Below are 19092 nucleotides of genomic sequence, written 5' to 3' on the forward strand. Positions count from 1 at the left end.
TTCTCACACATTTAGTATGATGTGACCTGAGCTCTTTGGTGCAGGAAATGCTTTTCATTTTATGAAGAGAACTTCATTGGTGCCCCTTAGAATACTGAGTGAATTTTTGCTCTTCAGAATTCTTCGTGTTTTTTCTCTTATTTTGCAGTGGCAGCTGTGATGTAGTGCTTCTGAAGACATGGCTTGAGCTGATCTAGGCCCATGGTGTGACACACCTGCATAAATTAATTTTTGTTCGTAATTCCTATAGGAGTTTTATTTTTTAATTCAGCTGGCAGAATACAGTTCCCAAATACTTGATGAATCTCTTTAATGTGATGGTGGTTTTATCTTTGCCCATTAACCATTGGGCTTGTTTTATTTTTTATTTTTCTCCTGCTGTCACTCTCTGTGTGCAGTGAGTCAGAAATCCAGGATTCCTACTGGATCCCCAGGGGAGTTGCATCACCCCACCCGGTGCTGTGCACAGTAGTGTATACTCTTTGCTGCAAAGACTTTATATGCATGTCATCAAGGCAAGCAATGACTAGAAAGGAAGTGGGGACCAGAAGCATGGACTAGAGCCTAGGTTTTCCAAGCTTGAGTGATCTGTCATGTAGATAAATTAAGTTTATAATCAACTGGTGGACTTAAATTGTAACCATAGACATGTAACACCAGAAGAGGTGTTTGTTGTCTGCAAACAGATACCAGAGAGAGAAAGCAATTCCAGCTCAGACCCTAACATCTTTGATTGTAGCTCAGGGAAAATGTCCTAAATGGTGGAGTTATTGCTGGGTTATTTAAATAACTTTTTGTTTGTAAGAAACCCATTTGGGAAACATGAACTTGCCTACAGAAGCTTAACTGCACAAAGTGTAAATAGACAGATATTCCCAATAAACATGGATTACTGGCGATATATAAGCATATGGTAGGGGAGTATGTAACATTCATGTCAAGTCAAAGACCAGAGAAAATAATTTATAATTAAATCTTGAAGCCCTAGGCTTAAATTAGAAGTTTTCCATCCAGTTTTAATCTTGTGCATTTTTAAAAACATACTTGGAAAACTGTAAGTACTATTTCCTGTTATAAATCCATCTTTTGCCTCATTTTTGCTCTTTATATGTAAGGGTACTCTTTAATCAGGACAGTGAATTTCACACAAGTGATCCTCCCAAGAATCCACATTGCAGTCACAACATGGATGGGCAGTCTGGTTTGCAGTAAGATGTTTTTCTGTAGGTCCATTAGATAAAGGAGCAGTCCTAGTAACCCAGCTGAGGTTTGTTGAGGCTTTCAGTTGAAGACGAAGCTCCTAATTAGTTCCAAAAGAATAGAAGGGCAATATGAAATACTACTAAACTACAACAAAAGGCTAAGGGTTTTCTGACTTGTCTGATGACCTCTGAGCTTTGTCACTTGGCACACCTGGAATAAGCCCAGAAAGGCAGAAGGTTCCTAAATTTAGACATGCATTCCAGGCATTAGCTGCTGCAGAGCAACAGTGTGTCTCCAGTAGAACAGGGCAAGTCTTCTCTTGCTTGCAGCATCGAGGTGGGGAAACCAGAGTAGTCTGTTCACCCTCCAAAGGTCATTCCAGAGGGGTTGCACAGGGCTAGCCATTGATTTGGTCCTGCACAGACACCCATCTCACTGTCAGAAATTGTGCCCAGGGATAAGACATCACTTCTGATGTGGGGGAGTAGTCTGTATTTGCTAAACTGGAAGCCCAGTTTTTATGCTATAGGATTTCCAGCTGAGAAAATAAATAAAAGGCAAAATAACATCATTCTGACTTTAGGAAATATAGCAGCAAAGAGAAAACAGTGAAGATACCACAGAATTTACATCTGTACCCTGTTTATGCCCCAAAACATGCCAAAGGAAATGTTTTGTGCCTTTGAGCCCTTACCCCATTGGTGTCACCTTCTGGGGAGAGCTGTGGAGGACTGCAGGGTGTCACCATGCCAAGAACATGATGATCCTGGGCTCTGTTTTTTTCTTGTGAAATAACTGTACTTTCACTTAGGCACACTCTAAAATTTTCTGCCTGCCAAAGGCTGGAAGTAACCAGCACATCAGATGTAACTTGTTATGTCACACATATGGTCATTGAAAGCCCAGTTTTAAGGCTGTGGGCAATGTTTCGTAGTCTTATAGGCAGGCAGCAGTGGTCAACTCTGCTTTTATCATCTTTTAGACAAGTAATTTCAGGAGCAACCACTCTACATTCAAAACCCCTGTGTCATTCTCTGCTTTTTGCTACATAAAAACCAGCATGTAATGTAAATCATTAATCATATTGAAGCTATGTCACAGAAAAATCATCCTACTTTCCCAGCCCTATTCAGGCTATTAGGGAGATGCTTTCATGCATGTGTAGCATCAAAGGTCAGTTAAAGGGGCCAGCTTGTTCTGGACAGCAGTCACTGAAAACAGTATATCTACCCTAGAAGAATGAATTGAAAACAGGTTCCAATAATTGAAGTTTACTTCGCACAAACAAGTTTCGAGAACTTGTTTTCTTCTTACCAAATGTTTTTTTCTTAAATGTTTGTAATACCTTGTTTCTACCCAGAGACTTTCAATTACCAGACATTGGTATAGTCAGAATGATGCTACCTAAGGCAATACCAAACATCATATGTAGCAGAAAGACACTGTGTTACAATGGCTTGGTGAAGGCTTATATTTAAAATTTAGAGTCCGTGAACAGAAAATATGACCAGATCAGACCAATGTCTACCATGTAAACTCTTCATCCATGCCTCAGCCTTTTCCACTCTACAGAATGGGAATGTAGTAGCTAACAAACGTTTTGATACCTGCAAACAGTCAGCAGAACAGATGAGAGTCACATCCTGATGTCCTGGCTTACAGTGTCCAAGGCTACTGTGGATCCCAGGACCGAACATATTTCGTGCCCGCAGTATAAGTTGTTGCACATTACTTTTTGCGAGGCTGCTATTGCACTGCATTTTGTAGGCACTTGTTCCGCTCTTGAGGCATTTCAAAGAAGAAAGGAGAATAGAACATCCACAGTTACTCCCTCTTAAGTGCAAATGGAGGCCAGGAGAGTGCACTGTGGTTCTTGGGAAATGAAAACTCCTGCTTAAATGAGGCGTGTGACAAATGAAGACATTTCATTAACAGGATGACTCTTACAGGTGGCTCCTTGGTGGAGCTGTGCTTTGTCAGGCCCTCCACCAAATACCACTACATCTCCCTTGGACACCAGGTTTGCTTCATGTGGCACTGGGGTACTGTTGGGTTTGCACAGTTAAATCACAAATTTACTTGCTTCAGTGGAGCTGTTCTTGACTTGCTTCAATTGCAAACAAGATAATACAGCTTTTCTTGTGAAAGATTACCAGATCAACAACAGCTGCTAAACGTGATGACTCAAGCAAAGCAGGGAGTCTGATATTCCTTCCTTATTTCCAGTGCTTATTTTGTCATATGAAATGTCTGTAGGGCAAAGCTGCAAAATTACTTATCCTGAAAATGTCTTTTTTCTTGTTAAGAGTGCTGGTATTTAATCATTTCCCAGCTTCATTAAGTGGCTTGTCTTACCACTTACTGCATCAGTACAGACTGCATCATACTGGCATCTTGAATAAGATGAGTAATACATTGATATTTTTCCATCTTAGCGGCCCCCGCTGAGCCACCTCATCTCCCAAAAGAGAAGACATTTGAAAAACCTGATGCAATGACCCAGCATTTCTGAAAGGTGATTCCTTCCTCATTAGTCTTTGTTTTACCTGCTGCTGAGCAGAAAAGGATTCAGTGCAATAAGGGAAAGAAATACTGATAGCTTGTGTTTGGTCAGGGAAGAGGTAGATTGTGTTTAGTAATCTCTGACTGTACTGCTTGTTGCTTTGGTAGATATATAGCTATCTGAAAATACTGTGCACAAAGATGAAAATGGGTTAGAAGTGGGCTTTCAAATTCCTTTCTCTAAATATTAATAACCTTCATTCAAAAAACAATCATTATGAAAGCAACATATACTATGCATATCTGAAAATTTTCATTTTAATAAATTATATGTCACTTCTTCTGTTGCCACAAAAATCATATAGAGAGATTCTCAGAAGCTGTAGTAGCCTGTAATACACTGATTTTGCCCCTAGATATTTGGGACAAGTTAACCATAATACAAATTTATGTTAGATTAATATGGGGTGGTGGGTTTTTGTTTGGTTGGGTTTTTTGGGGGTTTTTTTGGGGTTTTTTTGGTTTTTTGTAATGAAAGCTTTTCTGGATAGTAACTAGACACTAAAACAGGACATGGAACATCTTGATTTTACCTAATTTTCTTGTTTTATGATTTTACTGGTGAAAAGTTCATGCTGTTCTATGCATTGAGAAAAATTTGTAATGCTAAATATTTACAAATAAATTATTTTTTTCATCTGAACCACATGTATTTTGAAAGTGGTCTAATCTTATGTAATTCTTTGAAGAATTTTCTTTCATACATAGGAAAGTGTCTTCAAAACAAATAATATTGTTTTGTGTCTACCATGGGAGGAATGCTGTCTGGGAAATAGCCCAGAGTGTACAAAATGTGTTAATGTGTCTGTTTGCCCCAGGGATGCTGAATCATGGGTTTGTGAGAGTATTCTGATAGGGTTTGCATAATGAGAGGTTTGAAAAATCCATTTTCTCCAGCTTTTTCTGGAGAACAAGAGTCCAATTTTTGCTGGATGAAAATGTTAATAAAGAACTGGGAAACCTTGGGAGGCTGAGAAGATAGCTACCCAAGGAGAATCAAGGTAAAGTGATAAAGTATTGCCTTCCAAATCACCAGAACTACCCCAGCAGCTCTGATTGATGTTCTGTTAAATTCTTTTATTTTTTAATAAAGTATCTCCTCTCTAGTGGTTATCTGAACTTCTTGTTTCATACAGTATGTATTCTTTGTGAGAAATATTAGCCTAAGCACCACGCAGCAGTTATTCATTTGGTGATAAAATATTAATTGTACCTCTTCTCCCCCATCAGCTAGGACAAATGAAAGGAAGACCAGCCAACAGAGAGGCATTCCTTTTCTGCTGCAGTTAGGTGGACTTTGTTGGTAGGATGATTTGTAAGGATTTAAGGCTGTCATGGCTATTAAAGTTGCTGGAGTTTAACAGCTCCTACAGCTTTCTCTCTCTTAAATGCTATTCATAGCCATCTTTTCCCCTCCTGCCAAGCCTCTAGGTTTGTTTAATTGTTTTATTTTTAAGAGTTTGATAGCTTCTTCAGTATGGCAAAGGGTTTCTGGGAAACAGCAATTTTGTACAGACTCCTCTGCTGTCACATCTCAGCAAGGCAGGCAGCCAGCTTTATAGCAAACATTTGGGTTCCCACTCTTCTCTTTTGTCACCAAATTCCCATTTAACTCTGAACAGCAATGTGACATGGCTCCATGATGAAACCCTCCTTTTCCTCTGCACTCGTCAGTGGTGGGGTCTTCACTACCTGCTTCTCTCTAGGGCAGCAGACAGGAATGCTCTTGCCACTCCAGCACAGAGGAAGCTGAGAGTGCCAGAAACTTTGCAGGCTTTAGCCCTAGTTTCTTTGCCTCCTTTCATCCCAGGGGTTGCAAATGGGAGGATTTGCAAACCCGCACACAGGAGTTTTACTCGGTGGTATCAAGGACCTCCGTCAGCTGTGCCATCCATGCTCACTCAGCAGCAGCCTCGATGGTCCTCAAGCATTACTCAGCCTTTGTGACCACAGCTGGAGAGGGTTGGACAACACAGGTCAGATTGGTCCAGAAAAAATAGGTCACAGCATGATGGTGTCATTATTTAATTCCAGAAGGAATCAGGAAATGTAAAAATTATACTTTCTGTTTCAGCACAGGTTCTCTTCTGATTCTCACCCCTTCTGCTCCCCTCTTCGCTCTCTTTCCTCATTATTCTCCTAGGAAGACTATTTTTTAATTAAGTGGGAGGGTAGACTTGAGGGAAAAATCTTTGTTCTTTGTGTTCCACATTGATTAGCATTCTTGTAGCTTCACTGTTTGCTTATCTAAAAAGAAGCTGTGATTTGACTGAGGCAAGAATAGCTTTTGCATATTAATTTTCTCCTAACCAGAAGCATCTAGGTTACCCTAATAATACTGGAAAAAATCTAAGAGTCAATCACCACTCTCAGATTCATTTAACTAGTAGCATCCCCTGACAAGTTCAGAAGAAGAAACACAAGAAGAGCAAGTCATTAAAAGCTATGCTTAATTAAAAAAGAGTATTAATCATGTTAATCTCACCCTGTACAGGGAAGCAAATATTTGGAGCATGAATACCTCGTCCAGCTAGCTACCTGTTCAAAATGAGGCATTTCTGGAGAGTAGTTAGTCTATGGCGACACCCCACAAAATATAAAGATTAGGGACTAGGATGACCGTGAAATTACAAAGTTTGTGATTTACAAATGGCAAAATAAATTTAAAATAATGATTTTGGTGTATGAAGAGTTCAATAAATTTGAGATTTCATAACTGAAAGCTTTGATGGTTAAAGGAGTTACACAGGGTGAATGACCATAAAAGCATGAACTGGCCAGGGGAAGGATAGGAGGTCTAGGATCAGACTCACTGTACTGAATCACTGGCTTTTCCTTGGCATTAAGCAAAGACAAAAGGTCACAGAAAATGGAAATTAGTTCAATTGCTAAGCATAATTTGAAAGAGTTGAAAAAGCAGGTGAGGACAAAAGCGAAAAAGGCAGAGGCATAATGTGCTCTGTGCCATAATATGAAATTATTCTATGGTTGTGTTACTGGTAGAGAGAAAGCAAAAAAAAATCCTGATCTCCTTATCCACAGAGAGGAAAGATGGTAGATGACACTGACAGTCTTGTTTTGTTCTTCATTCTTCACTGAAAAGTTGTGCTGCAATTGGGCAAGAAATGCAGTTGCACCAGGTACATATCTGGAGCAGAATCAGGAAAAACAAGTTGAAGAATATCATGGCAGATCAGTCTGGTTTCAGATCATCTGAGCATGGTGAGATCCATCCTCAAACTGGACATTTGGATGACCCTCTCTCAGAGTCTTGTCCATTTGAGATCTTGAAAGGAGACATTCATAGGAAATGCAAATGTCATGCTTAACTTGACCAAGGGGGCAGAGAAGAGAGGAGTTAGGGGATACCAACCTAATTGCATTCCTTAGAGGACTACATGTGGCTGTCTAGGAGAATAAACAGTGCTTTATAAACAACCTAAATTTACCAAATAAGGCCTGCTATGGTACCTGCCTTCCTTGACAGGCACTTAGCAGACCATATCAGTTGAGGATGCCATTTACCTCAACAGTAAGGACTCTTTGATACTTTTATAATCCAGCAAGTAGAAACCTGATATGGACAAAAATTGTCTGAGACAGAGATAATACTGATAAGAAGCTGCTCTGTCAAAATTGAAGGGAAAAGTTTTAATGGACTCTACACTGGTTCTTAGACGATTTCATCTTCTCACAATACTTTAGGTGATGAGAAGGTTTATGAGTAGATGCTCTATTTATTAAACTTGAAGACAACATCAGACATGGGAGCACATGGTGAAGAACAGTTTGGTAATTGCAAATCAGAGATGATTCTCAAAATGCAGAAGAAGGAAGTTGCAAAATTTTACTTTTGGGTAGGCATAGCCAACTGTAGAGTCAGCCAACTGTGGCTGTCAGCCCAGTTCTCTCAAAAACATACGGGTACTACGATGAATAAGAAGCTGGACATGAGGCAAGGACTTTGGGCTGTAAAGATGTTTGGTATGTAGGTAATCAAAATAAAAGAACACTCTGATTGTTAGTAAGGCCTCACTTGGATTAATGTCCATTTAAAAGTACAATTGCACTGGAAGTACAGTTCAGACCAGAAAATCAGGAGGAGATGGAAGTGGTTGGGGTATATGTTCTACAAGGAAAGAGCGCTCAGTCTAGTGCAGAGAGTAGGTCTTCAAATACTTCATCAGCCACTGCAATGGAAAGGAATAATGCGTTCTTTGTGTTCACAGTAGAAGGGACAACAACTATTGAAATTAAGTACTGGCAATGGAAATTCATTAGGGAAATCCTTCCAGCAATCAGGACAGTAAAGCACAGGAGAGGCCATGGAGGGTCCATCATTTCAGAACTGTGAGATGAGGTCAAAGACAGTCAGCAGGAGCAGTGTTAGTTCAGCCAACACAGTCTGCAATCAAGGACCTTCCTGGACCCCTTCCCCTGGGCCCCTGGGGTTCAGCACAGCCAGTCAGAGACTCATCTCCTTCTTTCTGATGACAAAGATCCACAACTTGCAGAAGAAAACTATTTTGGGAAAAAAAAGTTGAACAGGGATGTGATAATGTCTTCAATTATTTTGAAAATAGCTGTAAAGATGAGGGAAATAAATTTCAAACACAAGAGAAATGGGATTAAAATGCCAGAAGGCAAGATATTTAAGAAAATAATCAAGTATTTCTCCTGCAGACCTTTTTCAAGAGTAAGCATGTTGAAGCACTGGAGTGGATTGTCAATGGCTGCGGGGGAATCTCTGCTTCAGGACAATTTCGGGATGAAGCTTGATTAGTTTGTTGAGATATTTGATGTAAGAGGGAGGGCTGCACTATTTTCTGTTTCTGTAATTCTCTTGGAGAAGTACTAAGTATACATGGAAATGAAACACAGAAGTGAGATCAGAAACTGCTTTTCACTAGAGCGAGTGACAGATTGTGAAACTCAAACCAGGATATTAAAAATGTGGGTATGGGGAACTCCAAATTTTTTGCATTATATGCAACAGTCATCTTGCTGCACTTGTAAACTCATACGGTGATGTATTTTGGAAAATACCATGTAGAGTCCCCAGGGATTAACAGACTGTATTAGTGCTTGGGACAGGCTGTTGGCTCCTGCAGTGTATAACAAAGCATTTTAGGTAAGGGAAAAACTTTCCTATATGCAAGTCAATGCTGCATTTTTGGTCTGATTCTATGAAATATCTAGAAACAGCTAATGCCAGGCACTGAACTGGATGCAAAGCAGCCAGCCAGTTCCTGGTACAACTGCTTGAAATCATGATGGAGTTTTCTTTCCACTCCCCCTCTTCTCACTAGCTGGCAAAATATTTCTGTGTTGGAGTAATTTGTTTCAGAGTTCTAATTTGAAGGCGTAAATATATCTTCTGGTTTGAATTCATAGTTTCAGTTTTGCTCTTCAAATAATTTTACATTGTTTCACTAGTCTGAAATAGACACTGGATTTTCATGCTTTGTCGTTAGAGTCGGAATAGACATCTGTGAAGAGGAACAGAAGACATAAATTTTAGATTCTATGCACCGTAGAGAACAATATTAGGAGAAGCTGAAGCTGTAAAAGAAGCTGTAGCATAAAGCGATTACTTGAATGGCTCATACCTAGAAATTTTGATCATAGACAAAATTCTGAGACTCTGAAATTTCAACACTGCCTCAAAGACAGAGAAAAAAATAAGTTTATCAAAAATATTATGAAAGAGAGGAATTAATATTATTTGTCTGACCTCCTGGAAACATTTATTTTGATAAGACTAAAACATTCTGAACGCTAACACTGGAACGCTCTTATCTGTTTTTGTCTGCTGAATGGTAATATAAAAAGCAAATGTTTCTGCTTCGTGGAAACAAAATATTGAGATAGTTTCCTGTCAGATTATCATGAAATAGATAAATTCCTGTAAATATTTTACATTTAATTAAGTCAGTGTTTTCCAAAGGAGTAGTACTTCTCAGGGAAATCATCAACCATATCCCATAATTTTCCAATGTCCTTTAACCCCTACAAATGTCAACTTCTAAGCAAAGACAGAAAAGTAATCTATGGTCAGAGAAATAAAAATTCATTCCCAGGGTGAAACAAAACAACTGCTCAATACTGCGTATAAATGCTTTGTAATTGTTTACCAATTATTTACCACATTGTATCTACAAGGAGAATCAAACGTATATTTTCTGTCACAGCAGTTGCTTGATACAAATGGGTTTTAAGAGTATTGTATTTCCCTTCAGTGGTTTGTTATATCTCTTTATTTTGTATCTTCCAGGTTTCTGCTAAGAATTGCCCAAAGCATCTTACAGTCTCTGGTACAGCATGTTAAACATCCAAGGCAACAGAGGGAATTGATTAAGCTACTTTCCTAACCTATAAGATATCACTAATCTTACCACAGGCAGCCTGTGGTTCCCCTCCTTCGCCCTGCTTTGTGCTGTCCCAGCAGCCGTGCTGCAGCACCCTGCTGGTAGCCATCCTCTACACGTGCAGCACCAGGTGGTCCTGCCCTGGGGCTTCTCATTGGTACAAGACAGGACAGCCAAGACAGGACAGCCTCGGGGAATGGGACAGGAGAAGGGTCCTCCCTGCTGTTGCTGGTCGCCAAGGCCAGGGGCTGTGGTGCTTCTTAGCTGGTCTATTCCCTCTCCTTTTAGCAGTAGTGTAGCTGTGATTGATCCCCTCCATCATCAATTGCAGCATGGAGATGTGAAAGTGCCTTCTCTGCTCCTGTTCCTTCTTGCCCTGATTCATCCTCTCACTAGCCTGCCTTCCAGTTGCCAAACATGTGTTTGGCATTCCTGACTTTTTGTCATGCCAATGCTCTGTTCTCCAGCAGCACACAGATAACTCAGCAGCCACTCAAGCATTGCAAGACTTCATCCTGTTAGAGAAGTCATCTTCATCAGATTGGTCTTCAGCAATGACTTCTGCTTTCTGTTCTGTCCTGTCTCAAAAGCAGAATATTAAATAACTTTCCTACCATGTTTCATGCTAAGCATGAGGAAAAGCAGTGTGAGAATGTGTGGTACCCCAGACAGGGAAAGAGGAAATGCTGCTTTACAGGGTTGTGTCCCACAGTCTGCAAGCCAGCAGGCGAACCGGGAGTGGCACTGGGCATTTACTGTGGTGGGATGGTGCAGCCCTTCTCTAGAGGCTCCTGTCCCAAATGCTACCAGGTCACCTTTCCTATGAGTACCACTGCCTGACTCCCTGTTCCATGCCTTTGTTTATGTCTGCATAGTGGTTTTCTATCCAGACTCATCACCCTCCATCCCTCCTCATTTTGAGAGTAACAAAATCTAGAGCATTTCTTGTATGGAATACTGGGTTTCTTACTACAGCCCCTTCTGAGGTCATGTGGAAAGGGCCAGCATCAGCCTGACTGCTTCCCAATGGAAATGTAATCATAAGGTCAAAATATTTTTTACATGATATTTTTAGTTTCTTTTTTTTTTAATATGGGACACTGAAGTGTCCAAAATAGAAATAGTTAACTAAAGTACGGAGACTTGTATGACTGAGTTTTCATGAAATAATGTCAAGATCCCACCCCAGAGAGTGGTTTCTAGCCATTAGGAATTATCCCTGGGAAGGTTCAATTTTACCACAGAAAAATACTTTTACATCCCTCTCTTCCTCAGCCAGAACTGGAAACAGGCTGTATATTGCAACTATTTTTGGATGTGGGACACTCAGGTCACCTACCGGTCAATGTGGCATGGGAAAGGCTGCAGTGATGTGCTGAGCATCCAGACTCACCAGAAAATCCTTCTGCTGCCGCCCTGAGGGAGGGTGCAGTGCCCTGCACCCCACTGCCTGGCAGCCGGCAGACTGCACCAGCAGGGAGTGCTGCACATGGCCCCAGGTCAAGAGGCAACGTCAGCACAGGTTTCTGCCAGGCTTAAACGCATTTTAAATGCATTCCTTAATTAAAAATGTTTTTAATGAGCCAAGACAACATGAGTAATCCACAACTAAAATTTACTGTATTAAGGTACTTCCTCAAGCTATCCAGAATGACATCCTCCTTTAAAAATAGTGTAACTGTTAAATTCTGGTGGAAATCAGGGACCAGAATATCAACAAATATTGCACTGAAGTGTGTTCAGCAGAACTTTTTTTAGCAGACCTCTAGAAATGTGTTGTATTCAATGAATCGCTTTACAATTCTCATTAATCAACATTTCCTTCCATCCTCTGGAGGATTGCCATGACCCCACAATGTGTCAGCCCTGCAGCAGGCTCGGGTTTTGCATCACCACTGTAACTTTCTTCTTAATGTCTGTGTCTTAACATGGGCTTTCTGCCTGCTGTGCATCATGTCCAGTGCTCTTGTCTCTCACAGCCGGGGCTGTCTCCTGGATGACTCTGACCACGGGAGAGTTAACACACAGAAGGCACAGACTGCCAGCTCATAGGCTAACTCCACATCTGGAACAGCTTCTTCCCTATTGTAACATTTACAGCTGGAAGGGTCATTGTCATATTTTAGACCATGTGATTAGCTTTGATGAGAGCTATTATAGCTTCTGTCTTGCCATAGAATACCAATGGATGATCTGTCTAGCTGTTTTTAAACCAAGGAGATGTAGGTAGGAACTGGAATTACAACAGATGCAAAGATTAACATTTTCATTGTATTATCCATGGCATCATGAGAGAAGTCATCCCAGGTGAGGTTGTACTGATGCCACATTCAGTGTAAATAACTTGCAGAAGTCATAGGCATGATCTGCTGGCTGGATAGTAAAGGAAGCCCTACTAACCTTGTCATGCATATGGTTCCTTGCACCACGAAGTGGGGGCTTAATGTCTTCTCTTTAATTAGTGAAACACAAGGGCAACTGGCATCTCACTATGATTACAGGAGATGCCATTAGTTTATCAAGTAATTTATATTTTCATATTTCCAAAGTATCCACAAAGAGCTGCTTCAGGGGAGGAAGTTCAGGGGAGGTAACCAATGGAAAGTGAAACAGTGGGCTTTCTCTTTTAGCCATATTTTAAAGGAAAATATCTTCTTTGCCAGGCAAAAGCTGATGTATGCAGGGACTGCAGGAGAAAACTTTGGATGGATTCATGTTAAAGGTTATTTGTTTAATAGTGCAAATATGTGGCCCCAAAGACCACATTTTATGCATCCTTTGTTCCTGATGTGATAGTGAGGTGGCTTGCATTTATTTATCTTACAATAAATACTAGCAAGAAAAGAATTAAGAAGACATATTTATCTAGAATAAAAATAATTTTCTTAAAATTACAGTAGCAATGCTGGAGAGGTCTGTATAAAACCTGCCACCAAGTTTTTATGTCCATATGTGTCCATTTATCCATTTATTGGGGGTTAGTGTCATACTTATATGATAACAGTACCTCAGACGGTTATACTCAGGAAATGTGGGCATTCAGACTCCTAAAGAAGCAGAAAACTTTTTTCTGCTTAAGGAACTGACAGATTGCCTGGAAGGTTTTAAGCAGTAGAACCTTCTGAATGACAAAAAAAAAAAAAAGTGAAAGAAGAAGAAAATAATTTTGAGAAAAAAAATTTTATTTGCATGCAAGTATTACTAGTCTTTAATCATGAAACAAAATATAACCACCCTCCACTGAAATAATCCAAAGACTGGCAGTGTTACAAAAGATACATTCTTTTGTATACTAGACGCAATACTAGAAATGTTTGAACATAACATTTCAGTACTAGAAAGTACTGAAAATACTAGAAAATACAACATGCAGCACTAAAAAGTTGCTTTCATGTAACAAATGCTACCATAATTACAAGGATATAACAGTGAATCTCGAAGTGAGGAAAACCTCCGTAAGAAAATCTTGGCCTCCATGTGTTGCCTTAGGTTTTTGAAATACCAACCTGTTGTTGTTTTAAAGAGTGACGTAGCCTTTTTATATGAGTTGGCATAACTGAAAATTTCACATCTGTATAACATGCTTCCTAGACTGAGGATGCTGTAAGGGCCAGGAAATGAGAACTTCAATTCAAGCCAAGCAATTGTTTTCCATAATATGAAAAATGGTACAGCAAAATCATCTGCTGAATTCAGTGGACAGAAAAATATGGACATTTTCTAACTCTGAGATGTTATATTTTAACACTTAACTTTCCAGTTTCAAAATACCTTGTTTTTCTAAAAATTACAGTCATTTTGTAAGTGAAAGCGTAGGGAACCATTATTTTAAAAGAACAGAATATATTTAAAAAACAAGTGTTTTTAAATAAACTATAGCTAAAAAGCTGTACTTCGCCTCTCTCCTGAAAAGCTTTCTATTTTTTTTATGCCATACTCACCAGTTTCCTCCTGACCTACCCACTGGCACTTGTCTGCATCTATTCCCTAGTCCTCTGGTTTAAATCCAGACCCTGCAACCCAGTGTTGATCTGAAAGTGGCATTTCAGGGTGGTCTGGTCTTTCTCCTGTAGGCTAAAATAATGTATACTGCCACATTCAGTAACAGTAAGCTCACACATGCTGTTGTTTTATTACAGCATTTGGGATTTTTTTAAAAGTCTGGGGCCAGGAAAATTATTTCTGTCCTTAAATGAGCTGTGGAGAAATTAGTCCTTGCAAATAGATTCTTCTGAATATGCTACCCAAAATCTATCTGATCAAAGAAAAGGAAAACGAAAACAAAAACAAACAAAAAATTACGACAGGGAAGACAGTCTAGTGCACACAGCACTGAGCTGGGAAATAGCTAGGCATCCGTCTCCCATCTACAAGGTGATGAAGTTGCACTCAATAAATTGTCAGGAGGAAAAATAAGCACACTCTTCATGCAAAGCCAAAACTTCGTTGTTTAGGTAAACAAAATCTTACCAATCTAATTACTGACTTGTTTTTTAGTATCAATCAAAATATTAGAGGAGGAGAAAAAGGAACAGTATTGCATTAAAAGTCTGCAGAGTAATAGTTACAACTGTTACGTCTCCTAGCACTTTCCCCTTTTTCTGTTCCTAGAGTTACTCTTCCAGAACATCTCCAAATCCATCTCAGACACAGTTAAAATATATGCCAAGTCATCAGCATCTCAAATGCTTCATCAAGGTAAATTTTATGCTGATTGTGAGGGTTTCTTTCCTTTTCCAGGGGGAATGTGATGTAGACATTGGTGGTTTACTTCTCAATTTGGAGTCCACTTGAAGCAATTCTTCTTTTGTTTTCTTTAACACCCTTTATAGCTTGATCTTTCTTCATTAGTCTGTAATTCCATATCAAATCTGCTATATATGTCTTACATATGTTAGGTAGCATCAGGGAAGCACAGAATACTTTGGGTTGAAAGGGACCTTTAAAAGTAATCCAGTCCAAACCCCTCTGGAAGTAGAGACCTTCAGTTTAAGTCAGGTTGCTCAGAGCTCCATCCAGCCTGGCTTTAAACACTTAGAATGATGAGGCATCCACAGATTCTCTTGGAAATTTATTCCAGTTTCTCTCTACCCACTCCATAAAAAAATTCTTCCTTAAATCTATATTAAATCTTCCCTCTTTTAGTTTGCCCCCTGTCCTATGGATATGAACCTGACCTTAAAAAAAGTCTGTCCCCTTCCTTCACACAAACCGCCTTTAGGAACCAGAAGGCAAGGTCTACTGAAGCCTTCTCTTTTCCAGGCTGAACAACCATAGCTCTCTCAGCTTTTCCTCATAGGACTGATGTTCCATTCAGCGGATATTTTCCATGGCCCTCCACTGTACTTGCTCCAGCAGGTGCACATCCTTCTGAAGCTGCAGCCCACAGAGCTGGATGCAGTGCTCAGGTGCAGAGGGGCAGAGTCGCCTCCCTTGACCTGCCAGCTGTGCTTCTTTTGATTCTTGTTCTTTGCTCTTCTTGTTGCTCTAAGAGTTGTTTTATCCAGCTGTAGTTCTTTATCTGACCATTGTGAGGTTGCTCATTGTCTGTCTCATCATCCTACCCCATCCTCCTCCTCACAGTACCCTATATCTCTATTTCCAGGCTTCAGCTGAGGCATTAAGCCCATCTTTCTCTGCATGGAATGACTATAGTGGGTTCATATGCATTTCCTTCCACAGAACAAACTGCTTGGCACTGCTGTCTGTAGATCATAGCTACACCATACAGTTATACAGACATGCAGAGGACAAAGGGGGCGCGTACAGAGGACTGTAACAAGTCCTAAAGTCCTTGCAAAGTTATTACAAAGCTTGGGATCTGTTACTAGCAATGGTGCTACTGTATTTACTGGCCAGCTAATTATATTTTGCTACTGTATTTACTGTGAAGCTAATTATATTTTGTTTCTCCTATCTATAGCCTATGTAGGCACATGCAAACTTAATGAAATAGCAAAGGTTTCCAGCTATGCATGCTTGTTTGCACTGGGACTAATAATTTCATTCTTAAAACTAATTTGGTGTCCTAAAATTTTCAGATCAAGACTTCAGTGACAATTCAGGAGAATGTGGAACAGTTTGTCATTATTACAATTACCAAGCTTCACATTTATAGCTGTTCCAGAGACAGACTGGTGAACATGAAGAGTTCACCATTGAGGAAGGTCCAAGCAGGTGAAACAATTTTTCAAAAGATGAGAAAGTGAATGTACTCAGTCACCTGAAGACAAAAAAACTGGTGGACCATGTGCTCACCTGGCTCCCAGAATTTCATGAGATTAAAATAACGTTCATTAGGTGAGGATCTTCCAATATTTGCCTTCCAGTTTCCTGAGGTACTTCTAAGGCAACGGGACAAACTTGCTATAAACACTTTAGCCTATGCTAAAAGTGGAAAAAGTCACTGCAGAGGTAGGAATCACATGCTGGCACCTGAAACGTTGAAGTACCATCCTGTGCTCACATGCTCCAGCATTGTACCCTGGGTTGAGCAATCATAGTTTATACCGGGACAGTGTGACAATGGTTGTGGGTTTTTGAGTCAGATGTAGGTTCATATATGTTCAAGGGCTCTCTGAGCAGCCACAAAAAGCTATCAAAAATCCCAGATATCTATTGTTGATCTCATAACCTGACAGCCTCATGTGGATGGGCAGTTGGTCGTGTGTTCATCCTCAGGCTAACAGTCTGGTCTGCTCAGAGGCAAAGCACCAGGACTGGACCTGGTAGGTATAATGTTTTGGATTGTAGCAATTTCCCTTCCAGGACTGCCAGTCCAGTGTCATACAAAATACAAGCATCAGTTCTCTGAGAACTTGAAATTATTTTAGCACATCACATCCCCATTTCCTTGCTTCTCAGCAGTTTTTTGTCAGGGAAGACACCCCATAATACTGAGCAGCCTATATCTCACAGCTCCTGACAAGGTTTTCTCACCACCCCAGTTTCTGCAGTGCTCTCTGACTGAACAGTTCCCCTTGTCATCCCTAATTGTGCAGCTGAGGACAGGATTCAGTGAAAAGTTGCACATCACACTGCCTTTCCACTTGCAGTGTAACTGGATTTCTGACTTCCCATAAAAACTCAGCATGCTAAGCTCCTTGATATCCACCATGTCCTTTCTGTTGTCATTCTCTCCTCTCCTACAGAGGTTTTTCACCTTTCACCTTGCAGTGAAGAATACTGTAGAAGTATGTTTGTGCGTACCTGGCTGGCAGCTGGCATGTGAAGTGTCTTGTTGGGGACAAGCAGGACAAAATGCCATGGAAAAAGCTGAGCTGTTACAATGCCTGAGCTCACTAGATGGCCTCATACACTGCAGAGAAGCTTTTCCTTCAGTAGTCCCCCTTGTACATTCTGTTTATGAATGCAGTGGTAGGGACGTCTTAATTATTATTTTCCCTTTCTTTTTTCTTTTTTTTTCTTCTTTTGCTATCTGGACCTGGATCCCTCTTCTTGATTCTTTGCTGCTTTGGTTGACCTATTTCTGTCTCATGGGCCACAGCAGTCAGTTTATGGAGCAATTTCCAATTATCAAAGCAAGCCTGCAGCAGGAATGGGAATCAAAAAAGAAAGCTAGTATGTAACATTCATAATAATAATATACCATAATAGTACAAGGTGGTGGAGGAGCTGAGCATTTGGTGCCTTTCTGCAGTGCTCCCTGGGTCCATGGATGTATATTTAGCATGTCTGTCTCAAGGTTTGTTGTATATATGTTTTCCTAATATTTATAATAATATTATACATATTAGAGGCAAAAATTCTCCTAAACAAGCATTTTCTACACTGTGATGTGTGACTCCACAAAATCTTGTTGCAGGAAGGGCATGAGGGAGGTCTAAGGGGAAATGAGAAAAGATAAATAGCTGTGCAAAAGGCACAGGATATTTAGCAGCCTGTAAGAAAATGTTGCATTTGTTTGCTGTGTTGTCTTGTCTCCCTGGCCGCAGCTTCTGGGAGCCCTACTTATCAAGCATGTATTTACTACAGTACTGATTTCAAGGGTGGGAGTAGGAAACAGAAAGGGCTCAACTCACAGTCAGATCAGCAGACTGCATCACCTTACCATGTTTTAGATGAGCATGATAATGGACTATAGCCCACCAGCAGCCCTCTTCAAATGCGAGGTAAAACTTCAGCCACTTTCACTGGGATATTTTGTGACCACATCCATCTGCTGGTTCTTGGCTGAGAGGCTGGCTGGAAATTACCTACCCATGATTACCTACATCATGTGCACAGACATGATAAACTGAGCATAGCTCTTCCCACCTTTTGCTGGTGTGCTGTTGGCAAAAACCATTCTCATCCTTTGTCCTACATCTTTTTTCTACTTAATGTTGGACATATTGATGTTTGCAATTGTATTGACCTGCTCAGAAACACTAGGACCCTTCTGCTTTCTTTCCCAGCAGGCTGTAACACCAGGAAAACAGTGGTGAGGCAGTCTGCCTGGTGCCTTTGAAAACAGTTTCTACTTTCTGTCTCAATGACACCCACCTGAGACAGTCACGCACAGAATGATGGTGGGAGCTGTGCTTGTGCTGCAGGGCCAGGCAGTAGCCATCCTCTGCAACATCACTGAGCTCTTTGGAACAACCACCTACATGAGGGCAGGTACATTCTCCTGTCACTTTTAGGTTCAAATGTCAAGCAATCCAAAAGTAACCTGAATCAGGTAGCTCCAGCTTCACCTTCTAAACTGGGGTTTGTATCTTTTACAAAACAATCTGTGTAGAATTTTTTGTACTCAGCATAAAGCCATTTGCTTGTTTCCCAGCAAGGAAAGGAGGAGTCCTCCGTTTTGAGGACTTCTTGGCCTCAAGGCTTTGGTACTTCCCAAAGACAACATCTCAGTGAAGAAGGCAGAAGCACGCAAATGCAGGAGGACTTTCTGTAAGAGGATTTCTTGATCTTGATGCTGTAACTCCCAAACACTTAGCAGGAGGCTCGC

At 40.4% G+C, this 19092-nt stretch overlaps 1 protein-coding gene across 6 annotated transcripts in view; it reads left to right on the top strand.

The window, feature by feature from the left end:
* The window catches only part of PALM2AKAP2 (PALM2 and AKAP2 fusion), a 268242-nt gene that overhangs the window by 77107 nt on the left and 172043 nt on the right, over positions 1–19092 (top strand). The window contains exon 2 of one of the 6 annotated variants that reach the window (XM_063423824.1): positions 3639–3718. The exons of the other annotated variants lie outside the window; for them this stretch is intronic. The gene's annotated coding sequence lies outside the window, so the exon portion shown is untranslated. The remainder of the gene's footprint in view (positions 1–3638; positions 3719–19092) is intronic. 6 annotated transcript variants of the gene reach the window in all.

The sequence above is a fragment of the Prinia subflava genome, chromosome Z, assembly GCF_021018805.1.
Source record: "Prinia subflava isolate CZ2003 ecotype Zambia chromosome Z, Cam_Psub_1.2, whole genome shotgun sequence".
NCBI lineage: Eukaryota > Metazoa > Chordata > Aves > Passeriformes > Cisticolidae > Prinia > Prinia subflava.